Source organism: Phoenix dactylifera, chromosome 7 (assembly GCF_051530095.1).
Source record: "Phoenix dactylifera cultivar Ajwa chromosome 7, Ajwa_hap1_PhDact_Kaust_v1.1, whole genome shotgun sequence".
NCBI lineage: Eukaryota > Viridiplantae > Streptophyta > Magnoliopsida > Arecales > Arecaceae > Phoenix > Phoenix dactylifera.
The window spans coordinates 26,548,311-26,563,705 of NC_143196.1; the positions used below are offsets into that span (position 1 = coordinate 26,548,311).

A 15,395-nucleotide genomic window follows, 5' to 3' on the forward strand; every position below is an offset into this window, starting at 1 on the left:
CCACGGAGCATCAGGTCCTCTCCTCTGCAAGGCTTTCCCGGCGACCCTCCGTGGCCCGGCAAGGGCGTGGTTCGCCGGCCTGGAGGCTAACTCGATCCAATCCTTTGATCAGTTTACCCGCCTCTTCATCACCCATTTCGCCGTCAGTAGCCGGCGGCGACTGGTCTCCGACTCCCTCTTTGATGTCCGGCAAAACGAGGGAGAAAGCTTGCGGGATTATCTTACCCGCTTCAACAAGGCTACGTTGGAAGTCCGGAACCTGAGCCAGGAGGTGGCTCTTTCAGCCCTGAAGCGTGGCTTCCGAAAGGGCAGACTCACCTTCTCCCTGGACAAACGCCTGCCGCGGAGCTTCCCGGAGCTGTTGTCCCGGGCGAACCAGTATGCGGACGCCGAGGAGGCGGCCGCCCACCGGAGCAAGGAGGCCGCCGAGATCCCTCCAAAGCTCGGGAAGAAAAGGCGAAAAGAGGCACGCCAGGGGAGGAGCCCGACGCCTCAACGTCGGCGCAGAAGCCCGTCGCCGGCGAGGAACCACGGCGCCCTACGCCCTCGTTCTCCGCCCCGACGTTTCAACCGGTACACTCCTCTCCTGACTCCCCGGGCCCAGATCCTCATGGAAATCAAGGGGCGAGAGGACCTCCCGGTTCCGAGACAGATGAAGAAGATCCCTGGGAGGAGGCCCTCTCGGGCGTACTGTGAGTACCACCGGGACCATGGCCACGACACCGAAGACTGCTTCCAGCTTCGGGACGAGATCGAGGCTCTCATCCGCCGAGGGCGTCTCGGTCGATACGTGAATGACCGACGTCCCCCCGCAGACTCGCGTCCGGCCGACCCGGCCCCTCCAGAGCCTCGGGAGCAGAATCGACCCGTCGCGGGCGTGATTCATACTATCACTGGGGGCTGCCCCCGGCCCGAGAGGAACGCGGGGGGCTCGACTGAAGCATCAAGGACAGCCGTCGCAAAGAGGCAGAGGGTCGGTAATGTAATCACTTTTTGTGATGAAGATGTAAAGGGGGTTCAGACCCCCCATGATGATGCCATGGTGATCTCCCTCACTATGGCGAACTATGATGTAAGGCGTGTTCTTGTGGATAGTGGAAGCTCAGCTGATATTTTGTTTTACGAGGCCTTCCAAAAGATGAGCTTGTCCCGACAAGTGTTGCACAAAACATCCACCCCCTCATAGGATTCACTGGAGACGCTATCTCGGCCGAAGGTGTCATTGAGCTGCCTGTGACTGCGGGCGTTGCACCCGCAGAAGCCACGGTGCGGCTCGGGTTCTTGGTCGTCCGTGTTCCCTCGGCCTACAACGCTATCCTCGGACGACCCGGACTGAACGCCCTTCGCGCGGTAGTCTCTACATACCATTTGCTAATGCGGTTCCCCACGGCGGCCGGGATTGGAGAGGTCCGAGGTGACCAACCGACCGCACGGCAATGTTTCCTAGCAACTCTCAAAGGGAAGAAGCCCGTGGAGGCCCTAAGCGTCGAGTCTCTTGACGCCAGAGACGAGGTGGCTTTGCGGCACGGGGAGCCGGCCGAGGGTGTGATCGAAGTTCCCCTTGAAGAGGGTCGCCCGGACCGTACGGTCCGGGTCGGTGCCAACCTCGACTCGGAAGCTCGGCTCAGGTTAGTGGAATTCCTCCGAGCCAATGCTGATGTATTTGCCTGGTCGGCGGCCGATGTACCTGGGATCGACCCGGAGGTCATTTCTCACGCCCTCAACGTCGACCCGACCCACCGACCAGTAAAGCAGAAGAAGAGACACTGTGCCCTGGATCGGATCCGAGTGGTCGACCAGGAGGTAGACAAGCTCTTGGAGGCAGGATTCATAAGGGAGGTCAGCTACCCCGAATGGCTGGCAAATGTCGTACTTGTCCGGAAGGCGAGCGGAAAGTGGAGGATGTGCGTCGACTACACCGACCTGAACAAGGCATGCCCCAAGGATAGCTTTCCGCTTCCGCGGATAGACCAACTGGTCGACGCGACTTCCGGATATCAGCTGCTGTCTTTCATGGACGCCTTCTCCGGCTACAACCAGGTAATGATGGCTCCACAGGACGAGGAGAAAACTGCCTTTATAACAGACCGGGGGCTGTACTGTTACAAGGTAATGCCCTTTGGTCTGAAGAATGCTGGCGCCACTTACCAGCGCCTCGTCAATAAAATCTTCAAGGAGCAGATTGGCCGGAACATGGAGGTGTACGTGGACGATATGCTGGTGAAGAGTCGCCATGCAGACCAGCACATTGCGGATCTGGAGGAGACTTTCGCCACCTTGCGGAAGTTTCGCGTGAAGCTGAACCCAGCGAAGTGCGCCTTTGGTGCTTCGGCCGGGAGGTTCCTCGGTTTCATTGTCAACCAGCGGGGGATCGAGGCCAACCCGGACAAAATCAAGGCCATCCAAGATATGTCCCCTCCGACCAAAGTGAAGGAGGTTCAGGAGCTCGCTGGAAGGGTCGCCGCGCTCGGACGATTTGTGGCAAAATCGGCCGAACGCTGCCAACCGTTCTTCAAGGTGTTGAAGCGCCCGAAAGACTTCCTTTGGACGGCCGAATGTCAAGTGGCATTCGACCAACTCAAGGAGTACTTGGCGTCTCCTCCCCTGCTGTCCAAGCCGCAAGAGGGGGAGATGCTCTACCTCTATCTGGCGGTCTCCCCAACCGCAGTCAGCGCAGTACTGGTTCGGGAAGAGGCAAAGCTCCAGAAGCCTGTGTACTACATCAGCCGGGTCCTACGGGATGCCGCGACGCGGTATACGAAGGCGGAAAAGATCGCCTTCGCGCTGCTCACCGCGGCCAGGAGGCTTCGCCCCTATTTCCAGGCTCATCCTGTCACCCTCTTGACCGATCAACCACTGCGGCAGATCCTCAGCAATCCTGAGAATGCGGGACGGCTGGTGAAGTGGGCAATAGAACTTGATGAGTTCGACATCCGCTACCAGCCCCGACCCGCCATCAAGGCCCAGGTGCTCGCGGACTTCCTCGCTGAGTGCACTGTGCAGGAGGCGGAACCTAGGCCGCCGGAAACACCCAGCCTCGACCTCCCAATCTGGACGCTTCACATTGATGGGTCGTCGAACCCCGAAGGTGGAGGGGCCGGGCTGGTCCTTACCAGTCCCGATGGAGTGATAGCCGAGTATGCCTTGAGGTTCGGATTTCCAGTGACCAACAACGAGGCGGAATACGAGGCCCTAGTCACAGGACTCAAACTCACCAAGGAGCTCGGCATCCGGCGTTTGAAGGTCTTCACCGACTCCCAGCTGGTGGTCGGGCAGGTCCGAGGGGAGTTCGAGGCTCGGAGCCCGACCATGCAGAGCTATGTCTGGAAGGTGCAAGCACTCATTCCCGACCTCGGCAGTGTTGACATTCAGCAGGTCCCAAGAAGCGAAAATGCCAGGGCCGACAGGCTGTCCCGCTTGGTGGGCGCAGACGCGCACAACTTATCGAGGGCGATCTACCTGGAGACCCTGGATGCCCCGAGCATCGGCGAGGCCGGAGCGGTGATGGCGATTGATCCAGAGCCATCTTGGATGGACCCGCTCGTCGCCTACCTCGCCGAAGGGATCCTCCCAGAGGACGAAGATCAAGCTCGGCGACTCGTCATGAAGTCCGCCCACTACGTACTCTATGAAGGGAGGCTGTATCGGACCTCGTTCACCGCCCCCCTCTTAAGGTGCCTCCGCCCCTCGGAAGCGGCCTACGCCCTCAGCGAGTCCACGAAGGCATCTGCGGATCGCACCTGGGGGCTAGGTCCTTGGCGCATAAGATCATGAGGCAAGGCTATTATTGGCCTACCTTGTTGGAGGACTCAAAGGATCATGTACGGAAATGCGACGCCTGCCAGCGCCACGCCAACATCCAGAGAGTCCCTTCTGTCCCCTTGACACCAATCACTGCACCCTGGCCCTTCGCCCAGTGGGGAATGGATATCCTCGGACCATTCCCCGTCGCTTCAGCTCAGCGGAAATTTTTGATTGTTGCAATCGACTACTTCACCAAGTGGGTGGAGGCAGAGCCGCTGGCCACTATCACGGAGGTGCAAGTCCGGAAGTTCGTGAAGAAGAACATCATTGTCCGATTTGGGGTACCTCGGGTCCTCATCTCGGATAATGGGCGACAGTTCGACAACAAGCATTTCCGTGACTTCTGCGAGGAGTTCGGGATCGAGCATCGGTTCACATCTGTGTCGCATTCCCAAACCAACGGCGAGGCCGAGGTCACAAATCGGACAATCCTCCAAGGAATCAAAGCGCGAATCGGTCGGACGGGGCAAGCTTGGGTCGAAGAACTCGAGAATGTCCTTTGGGCGTATCGGACCACGCATCGGACCCCTACCGGGGAGACGCCTTTCAGCCTAACCTATGGCACGGCAGCCGTTGTCCCCGTGGAGCTCGGACTCCCCTCACCTCGGGTGGCCGCGCACCGACCCGAGGCCAATTCGGAACAACTCCGAGGGAACCTGGATCTCTTGGAAGAAGCGAGGGAAATGGCGCAGGTTCGGATGGCGATGTATCAGCGGAGGGTGGCCCGATATTACAACTCCAAGGTCCGACCGAAGTTTTTCAGAATCGGAGATCTGGTGCTAAGGCGAGCTAAAGCATCTCGACCTGCGGAAGGTGGGAAACTAGCGCCAAATTGGGAAGGCCCATATAAGGTTCGCTGGGTAAACCGACCTGGCTCCTACCAGTTGGAGGCCCTAGATGGTCGAGAAATTCTAAGGAGCTGGAATTCCACTAACCTGCGGATGTATTACCAGTAGAACGACGATGCCAGAAAGACAGTTCAAAAATGTATAACACTTTGCATTTCAATAATTTCTGGTTACAACGGCGTGCTCGTGTGATTACAAGGAATTCCCAGAGGAGAATTAGGGTGTAAAGAAAGTAAAGAAGAGGTGGAGACTCCGAGGAGCTGAAGATCTGGGATCCCAAAACCTCCATCTGAAGCGGTTGCAATCCCGTCGGAAGTGGGTGCTTCCAACCGGAGGCGCCATCGGCGTCTCACGAAAGAGACGAAGAGCCGGCGCGGATGAAGAAGAAGTGGACGAAGGAGAAGTCCACACTGCCTCCAACCGAAGGCGCCATCCACGCCCCACGAAGAGGATGAGGAGCCGCCGCCGACGAAGCTCCCGCTGCCTCCAGAGGAACGCCACCTCCAAGGGATATTCCGGTCCTCCCCAGTGTTAGGGGAGAGAAGGAGTACAAGGGGGAAGAGCATATGGAGGCGCGGTCCCGGATCAGGCGTCTGGTGCAGAGCTCAATCGGGAGGCTGAACTTCAAGGAGGGGAGATGTGATCCCGGATGAAACGCCTAGAGCGGAGTTCCGCCGGGGAGACCCTCCTTGCTGATCCCAGATGAAACGGCTAGTTGGCTGAAGTCGCGAGGGGCGCGCCTCCCGTTCCTTCGGCAGGAGTCTCTCAGCCATGCGCCAGAGAGAAGGTCCACGATTCATGGCAACTTGAACAGCTCCGGCTTGGCAAACTCCATCGCACCTGCACCTGTATTTATAGCCAAACTGCAGCCCCCCGGTCGTTCCGATGCGGGTGGCTCCCATAAATGCGGACGCATTGAATCCGGAGCCGTTCTGGCTCTCGAGGCGTATCTTCCCGCGATTTCCTAAGCGTCATTCTCCTTAATCGCATTCTTTGTGCAGGACACTTCGGGTGGCACGTACCCCTGGGTCCACATATCTCCGCTCGCGCCCAGGCCGCATCCGCCTCGAAGAACGCGCGCATCGCGGCCGCTTAACTGACACTCCTCACAAGCAGCAACTGGCGATCCGATTTCCCAGGTAACGCATCAATTAGCGTTTAATGCCCTTCTGGTGTTCCCCAGGCAACGCTTGGAGAAGAGGAGAAACACGATCGCAGCTGGCCACGGAGAAACCCCGTCGGGCTGCAAGCGACAGGCGCATGGCCAACGAGCGGAATTTTCCGAGGCACGGCCCTCGGATGCCAGGCTAACCCGATGATCATCCCGGGAGCAGACTAGCCTGAAGCCCCGACCGGTCGCCTTGGCTTGCGCCAGCCTTGGCCGACCAACGAGCGGAATCTCCCGAGGCCCGGCCCTCGGATGCCAGGCTAACCCGATGATCATCCCGGGAGCAGACTAGCCTGAAGCCCCGACCGGTCGCCTTGGCTTGCGCCAGCCTTGGCCGACCAACGAGCGGAATCTCCCGAGGCCCGGCCCTCGGATGCCAGGCTAACCCGATGATCATCCCGGGAGCAGACTAGCCTGAAGCCCCGACCGGTCGCCTTGGCTTGCGCCAGCCTTGGCCGACCAACGAGCGGAATCTCCCGAGGCCCGGCCCTCGGATGCCAGGCTAACCCGATGATCATCCCGGGAGCAGACTAGCCTGAAGCCCCGACCGGTCGCCTTGGCTTGCGCCAGCCTTGGCCGACCAACGAGCGGAATCTCCCGAGGCCCGGCCCTCGGATGCCAGGCTAACCCGATGATCATCCCGGGAGCAGACTAGCCTGAAGCCCCGACCGGTCGCCTTGGCTTGCGCCAGCCTTGGCCGACTAACGAGCAGAATCTCCCGAGGCCCGGCCCTCGGATGCCAGGCTAACCCGATGATCATCCCGGGAGCAGACTAGCCTGAAGCCCCGACCGGTCGCCTTGGCTTGCGCCAGCCTTGGCCGACCAACGAGCGGAATCTCCCGAGGCCCGGCCCTCGGATGCCAGGCTAACCCGATGATCATCCCGGGAGCAGACTAGCCTGAAGCCCCGACCGGTCGCCTTGGCTTGCGCCAGCCTTGGCCGACCAACGAGCGGAATCTCCCGAGGCCCGGCCCTCGGATGCCAGGCTAACCCGATGACCATCCCGGGACCAGACTAGCCTGAAGCCCCGACCGGTCGCCTCGGCTTGCGCCAGCCTTGGCCGACCAACGAGCGGAATTTCCTGAGGCCTAACCCTCGGATGCCTGGTGATCGGTTATTTCAATTTTGAAAATAAACCACGCAATAGCACGTATCCCGTAGGATAGTGATTACGGGTGTCGGTCCACAGGGATTGGAGACAAGTTATTTTTCTTTTAAAAATAAATCAAAAAGAAGGATTTGCTAACTTGATTTAACTAAATTAATCTATGAGTACGAATTGAAATTTTATCAAAGTAAATAGATCTAGGGTTTGGAATCCACCACATAGCATTGCATCAAGGATTGTGTTCTTAGTTTTTATCTTTTGGAGAGGCATGCAATATTGGCTACAAGCCTTTTAAAATAAAAGCATAAAGAGTGTTAGGAAAATCCATCTTCTGTATAGAATGAAGTGTCTACCTAAGTATGCTAATCTAGGGTGCAGCACACCTCATCTTCCTAGGCATGGATTATCTTAGACTACTTTAGCAAACACGAATAGTAAATGGCATGCTCAAGGTTTAAACATCATAAGAGAAATATTTCATTGAAGATAAGAATTTAAACAGGCTCCAAAATAATTAAAAAAATAAGAACCACAATTGCCCTGATACATTGCTAGGGCTTCATCCAGCCCTAGACTAGACGTTTAGCCGAGCATGGCTTCCGGACGACCTCCCATCTTCAAATGAAATTGATCACCTCCCATTATTCCCAAAATATCACAACTATTCTCTTTCCCCCCTCTCTCTTCTCTCTCTTTTTTTATTTCTTTCTCTCGGCTGGTGGCTTCTTTTCTTCTTCACCGAAACAGAGTATCCTCTGTTTCTTCAAACCGAGCTCTCCTCTCTTGGACTCCACCCCCAACCGAGCTGCCCTCTCTCTTGCTGATGGCTCCCTTATATAGATCCCCAGCAAGCACGTGGATGGCTGGAATCACGGACTCGCCGGGAGGAGCGTGCGTTGCTACACCACGGAAGAGGGACGCTGATCACGGAAGGATGCCATTCACGGACGCGGTGCTGGGAGCTGAAGCGGAAGGTGGTTGATATCGAATCGCCTCTGCTCAAATTCTCCCCTGCATCAAGGAAAAGAAATCCAGAAAACTTTGAAGGAAATAAGAGCTCCCGGCTTTGGAATGAAGCGAATCTTTCCCTGTTTTTGCTGGCGATTGGCTGATTCGGTGGTGAAGGATCGACTCCCCGATTCTTGTTGTCGAGTGCTGGGGGAGAAAGAAATCGTTGATGGATTGCTTCGGACGAGAAGAAATCTTCTCTGATTCGGTAGACCGAGAGGGAGGCTGATACAGAAGGTGGGATGCTTGGCTGGAGATGCGGACGGATGGGGAGGAAACAGATCGATTTGCTTTGGTATGCTGGGAAGGAAAGAAATCATATCGGCTGGTTGATTGGGAAGAGGTCTCCCCTGTTTCAATGCTGGGAAGGAGAATGGAAAGAAAGGAATTTTCTTGCTCTGTTTTGACGTGAAATAGGCAGCTGTGAGGAGGCGGGGACGCGGGCCGATGCGGAAGGCCTGCTGGGCAGATCGCGGGATGAGATTCGGACGCTGGGAAGGAATGCAAGATCGGGTTGGATGATCTGCCGATTTTGGGAAGAAATATCCCCTGCTTCGGACGCTGGATTGGAGGGGAAAATCATTCTTTTTCCTTGCTCTGTTTTGCTGGGAAAGTAGACAGCCGTGGATTTGAAAGAGATCTCCCTGTTTCGCTTGGTTTGGAAGTGTGATGCAGAGATAGGAATTTCTGAACCGTTGGATTACTTGCGGAGCCACGGACAGTGGACAATGCTTGATCTCAATCTGGATGGGTGAAGTTGGATGCATGCATGGCAGCTGGGCATTGGGCTCAAACCCAATGTTATTGAACTGAGACGTGACGGCTGGTACGCTCGGAAGGTGGGGACATATGAATTATTTACTTCTTACCATATTTTAAATTTATTTCAAAGATTGTTCAATTTTATGGTAAAATAAGTAGTTATCCGTTTAAGAACATTGATAAGTGCTGGAAAAAGAATATTAAATTATAGATTAATCAGCACTTATCACACCCCCAAACCTATGTTTTGCTAGTCCTCGAGCAAAATGAAATTAAAGAAAAGCTCTAACTCACTTTCGCAGGCATCGCGATTGCATTTACCATATGCAACAAGGCTTTAAACCCCTAGGTTACCCTAGTGGACGAGTTATAGTCTCGTGAGGGTTTCCAGTGAAGATACCCACAAACTTCAATATCATTTATTGTTATGATTAATTTGTTGTTGTTGTTGTTTTTTTTTTTTTTTTTTCGATTGATGAAACTTCAAATTCCAAGTGCATACTAGCTAGAAAAAAAAAACTTTTTTTTTTTAAATTAAAATCTAATTTAATATACATAAATGATAAGAATTTCAAAGCACACACGGTTTTATTTACTAAGTCAGCCCAAATTCTAAATTAGTATGCAATCTAAGTTAAAGTCATTAAGTTTCCGTTTAGGGAGTTGTAAGACTTATTTATACTGGAGTGCTCGGTGAAATCTGGACCGTACACAAGCTAAGGGTTCGGATCTCCAAAATATTGTTAATACTAGTAGTTTCCAAGGATTGGTCGAAAAGACCTACTCACTGATTCAAAATCATCTTATCTGCAGGATTTCGAGAGTTGTGGATGTTTACTTTAGTACCTCACGGGCTTTATCTGTAATATTCCAGTTTACTCGAATTTTTACAACGACGGCTTTCACACTATTGTCTTTTCGGTCAATACAACATTTTTTTTTTCTTTTTTTTTCTTTTTTTTTAAAGAAAGATATATAAATTGTGCACTTTTACTCTTGTGGTGATTTCTCCGTGTAACGAGCAATCAGTCGACAACTCTCACACCAGTTGGCATAAGGTGTCGGGCATCAAGACTCCCCTACGGACTTATGCTCGGAGTCCTCATCACAAGCCCACTTGACCTTTGACAATAGGTAGCCCTTTTCGATGTTCCTGACTAAATCCATTTTTATTGATTTTTTTTTTTTTTGGATTAGATAAGTATGATTCATCAGGGGCCAAGGTTGCTACCATACTCTCAACATAATGTCGAGCCTAGACCTTAGAAGAGTCGGCCAGTGTGTAGTGAAATTCCAAAGTATTAATTAGCTTACAACTCCCTAAGAGAGACTTAATAAAAAGAACTTAAATTTGTATTACTTCCCACTAGTCATTGGGCTTTTAGATTTTATATACCGTGTGTGTTTATCATTCTCGCATAAATGTATATAAATTAGGTTTTTTTTTTTAACAAAAACTTTTTTTTTAATAACTTTTTTTTATTATTTTATAAAAAATGAAAATAAACACATTTTTTTAAAAAAATAATATTTTTATTTTTTTATTTTTTTCTTTTTAAAAAATGATTTTTTTTTAATTATTTATTTTTATTTATTTTTATTTTTTTTTGGATGAAAATCAAGATGAATACCCCCAAACCTAAACCTAACATTGTCCTCAATGTTAAGAAATAATCTAAGAGAATTGGGTTGCCTCCCAACAAGCGCTAAGTTTATTGTCTTCAGCCAGACATAGTGGGTCCTTAATTATTTTGATAAACAGGGTTCGTTAAATTAAGGGATTCGATCAATTGCCCGTCGGCAACACATTCTACATAAGGTTTTAACCTTTGACCATTGACTTTTAAAACATGTCCACCATTGAGGTGTTGGATCTCTACTGCACCATAAGGAGAAACCTTTTTCACTACGAATGGTCCATCCCACCTAGAGCGAAGTTTACCCGGGAAGAGTCGCAACTTGGAATTGAACAGCCAAACCTTTTGACCAGGTTCGAAGGACTTACGGTTAATATTTTTATCATGAAAAGCTTTAGTCCTTGCTTTATAAATTTTAGCATTTTCATAAGCCTCATTACGCAATTCTTCAAGTTCACTTAGTTGGAGTTTTCGGTGAGGACCAGCCACTGCCATGTCTAAGTTAAATTTTTTTATAGCCCAGAAAGCTCTATGTTCAAGTTCTACCGGTAAGTGACAAGCTTTACCAAAAACTAATCGGTAGGGGGACATGCCAATAGGAGTTTTGTAGGCGGTACGGTAAGCCCAGAGTGCATCATTTATCCTTTGAGACCAATCTTTCCTATCGGGACGTACCGTTTTCTCTAAGATGTGTTTTAACTCTCTATTGGACACCTCGACTTGTCCACTCGTTTGGGGATGGTATGGGGTAGCAACTTTGTGGGTGATGTTATATTTGCGAACCAAAGCCTCGAAAGATCGGTTGCAAAAATGAGATCCCCCATCACTGATAATGGCTCGGGGTGTACCAAAACGACAAAAGATGTTTTCATGTAAAAATTTAATCACAACCTTGTGGTCATTAGTTTTAGTGGCGATAGCTTCTACCCATTTTGAAACATAATCAACCCCTACCAGAATATATTCGAAACCAAAAGATGGTGGGAAAGGGCCCATGAAGTCAATACCCCAGACATCAAAGATTTCTACAATTAAAATAGGATTGAGAGGCATCATATCTCTACGAGAGATGGTACCCATCCGTTGGCACCGTTCACAAGTTTGGCAAAAGTTATGGGCATCTTTGAAAAGTGTGGGCCAATAAAATCCACTTTGTAAAACTTTTGCTGCAGTTTTTCTACCCCCAAAATGTCCCCCACAAGCTTGTGAATGGCAGAATGAAAGAATACTTTGAAATTCGCACTCGGGGACACATCGACGGATTACTTGATCGGGATAATACTTGAATAGATCGGGATCATCCCAATAATAGAACTTAACTTGTGAAAAGAATCGATCCTTGTCCTGCTTGGACCAGTGATCGGGAATTTGTCCTATGGCAAGATAGTTCACTATGTTGGCGAACCATGGTGTTTTTATTCTTTGTACCTCAAATAATTGTTCATCTGGAAAAGAATCGTGTAAGGGTGAGGTATTTTTACAAGAGGGCTCAAGAAGAATCCTAGATAAGTGGTCTGCTACGACATTTGCAGTTCCTTTCTTGTCACGAATTTCTAGGTCAAATTCTTGTAGTAAAAGAATCCATCGAATCAGACGGGGTTTGGTATCCTTCTTTGCAAGAAGGTGTCGAAGGGCAGCATGATCAGTGAATATGGTAACCTTGGATCCTAATAAGTAAGATCGAAACTTGTCTAGTGCGAATACTACCGCTAGCAATTCTTTCTCAGTGGTGGTGTAGTTTAATTGTGCATCTGAGAGTGCTTTACTAGCATAGTAAATGACATGAGGTACTTTATCTAGCCGTTGCCCTAAGACTGCCCCAATAGCATAGTCGGATGCATCACACATTAGTTCAAATGGAAGTGTCCAATTAGGGGGCCGTATGATAGGTGCAGTGGTCAATTTCGAGCGAAGATTTTCAAATGCCTCCTCGCATGTTTTATCAAAGACAAAGGGAGTGTCCTTGGCAAGAAGATTGCACAAGGGTTTGGAAATCTTACTGAAATCCTGAATAAAGCGACGGTAGAAACCAGCATGGCCAAGGAATGATCGGATTTGTTTCACAGTTTTGGGTGGAGGGAGATTGGAAATAAGATCGACTTTGGCTTTATCTACTTCAATGCCCCTCTTGGACACGACATGTCCTAAAACTATGCCTTCTTGAACCATAAAATGGCTCTTTTCCCAACTTAGTACTAGGTTGGTCTCCTTACATCTTTTCAAAACTAAGGTCAAATTGTCTAGACAATCATCAAAAGATAGGCCAAAAACTGAGAAATCATCAATGAACACTTCTAGAAAGTTTTCCACCATATCTGAAAAAATGGCCATCATGCATCGTTGAAAAGTTGCGGGTGCATTACATAGTCCAAAAGGCATCCTCCTATATGCAAATGTCCCAAATGGGCAAGTAAAGGTGGTCTTCTCTTGATCGTCCGGGTAGACAGGTACTTGGTTATATCCAGAATAACCATCTAAGAAGCAGTAGAAGCCTTGACCAGCCGACCGTTCCAAAATTTGATCTATGAAAGGTAGAGGGAAATGGTCCTTCCTAGTCATTGAATTAAGTTTTCTATAGTCAATGCACACGCGCCAACCCGTGGTTGTGCGTGTTTGTATCAATTCTCCTTCCGTATTTTCAATCACAGTGATACCTGATTTCTTGGGTACCACTTGTGTCGGACTCACCCACTTACTATCAGAAATTGGATAAATGATTCCGGCATCTAATAACTTCACCACTTCTTTCTTGACTACCTCCTTCATGTTAGGATTGAGTCTTCTTTGCATTTCTCGGGTTGGCTTTGCATCATCTTCGAGATGAATTCGATGCATGCAAACAGAGGGGTCAACCCCTTTCAAATCGGCTACAGACCATCCTATGGCATGTTTATTCTCTTCTAGCACCCTCAAAAGTTTACCCTCCTGTTCAGTAGATAAGTTGGCTGCGATGATTACAGGGAGGCTATCTTCTGGTCCTAGAAAGGCATACTTAAGATTTGTTGGAAGTGGCTTTAACTCAAGTTTAGGTGGTGAATCAATGGAAGGACAAAGTGGCGCGCTAGCAATGGGAGGAAGAGGTTCAGGTCGGCTCTTCCAAGGAAGGGAACTCACAGGAGATTGATTGTCAAGTAAGATGTTAACTTCTTCTATGGCCTTGTCTATATCAAAGTTGTCAATGTCAAAATGGGCCAGACATGCCTCTAAGGGGTCATTGGCAAAGATATAGGGAAGGGCTTCCTCTACAAGATCATCCATTTCGTCAATTAGGCAACACTCGTCTTCCCTCACATGTTGGTCAGCGGCATGAAACACATTCAATTTAATTTTCATGTTCCCAAATGATATATCCATTGCCCCAGTTCTACAGTTGATGCATGCATTGGCTGTCGCTAAAAAGGGACGACCAAGAATCACAGGGATTTATTTTTTTAGGTTGGGCACATGTTCCATGTCAAGGACGATAAAATCTACTGGAAAATAGAATTTATCTACCTTGACAAGAACATCTTCAATCATCCCCCGTGGTATCTTCACAGATCGATCAGCCAATTGTAAGGACACCGAGGTAGGTTTTAATTCACCTAACCCAAATTTCTCATAGACTGAATAGGGTAGAAGATTCACACTTGCTCCTAGATCTAAGAGTGCTCGGTCAATTGAGTTATCTCCTATGACACAGGAAATAGTAGGAGCGCCAGGATCTTTGAATTTTGGAGGGGTGTTGTATTGGAGAATGGAACTTACCTGTTCAGTAAGTAAGACCTTTTTAGGCACATGTGTCCTAGATTTTCGCTTTTGGGTGCAAAGGTCTTTGAGAAATTTGGCATAGGAGGGAACTTGTTTGATGGCATCAAGGAGTGGGAGGTTGATTTTAACTTGTTTGAAGACCTCCATCATCTCTTCTAGTGAAGTTCCCTTCTTGTTAAAGGGAGAGGGTGCATTAAGTGCTTCAGGAAATGGAGCCTTTGGAATGTGGGTTGTGGCAGATGGTGGACTAGCTGAAGAAGGTTTTGGGTTTTCATGTGAAACATTCCTCTCCTCTTCTTCATCTTCCTTATTGTTACTCTCCCCAACCTTATTATCTATTATACGTCCACTCCTTAGGGTAGTCAAAGCATTCGCTTGCTCATGATTTAGGCGAGTTTCTTGAGCCACATATTGTCCCCTTGGATTACTCATTGGTTGACTTGGAAGCTTACCTTCCTCTCGTTTATTTAATGCATTGGCTAGTTGACCCATTTGGGATTCTAGATTAGCAATTGATTGTGTGTGAGAGTGCAATAATTGTGTATTTGCCTCCAAACCTTGAAGGGCAGTCAACACCTTCTCCTCAAAGGCTGTATTTCTTTGGGTTGGAGGGGGAGGGTATTGAAATTGAGTTGAGGGACGGTAGAGATGAAAATTCTGAGGGTTTTGAAAATTTTGGGAGAAGGGTTGGGAGGTATTAGAAGCTTGCTGCCTCCAAGAAAAATTTGGATGATTCCGCCATCCCGGATTATATGTATTGGAAAATGGATCATTACCCGGTCTGGGCTGTGTTTGGGCAGCATTGATGTGTTCTTGCACGAGTTCGGGATATTGGGGTGCTGAGGGGCACTCATGAATAGGATGCGATGGGCTAGAACAGATAGCACACACTTGTGCATGGGAAGAGCTAACGACATGTCCTCCTATCATTAGTTGGTCAATCTTATGGGACAATGCATCTACCTTGCTAGACAGGTCCATAGAATGACTTATTTCACAAATGGCCCCTTTTCTTTGAAAATTCGGGGGTGCTTGACGAGAACATGAAGCATGGTGGAGGGAGTTTTCATTAAGATTTTCAAATAATTGCCATGCTTCATGCTCATTTCGAAGCATGAAAGTCCCCCCGCATGCAGCATCAATCATATGACGGTTTTGTTCAGTCAATCCATCATAGAAGCATTGCACTAGCTGCCACTTAGGTATTTGATGATGTGGGCATTTACGGATTAGGTCCCTAAATCTCTCCCAAGTTTCATGAAATTCTTCTCCCTCAGTTTGGGAGAAGCTTGTAATGGCACGTCTAAACT

At 49.4% G+C, this 15,395-nt stretch overlaps 1 non-coding gene across 1 annotated transcript; it reads left to right on the forward strand.

The window, feature by feature from the left end:
• Positions 1 to 15,289: 15,289 nt before the first annotated feature.
• On the forward strand, positions 15,290 to 15,395 carry LOC149753198 (small nucleolar RNA R71). The gene has a single exon (XR_016396073.1). It is a non-coding gene; the product is annotated as a small nucleolar RNA R71 (small nucleolar RNA).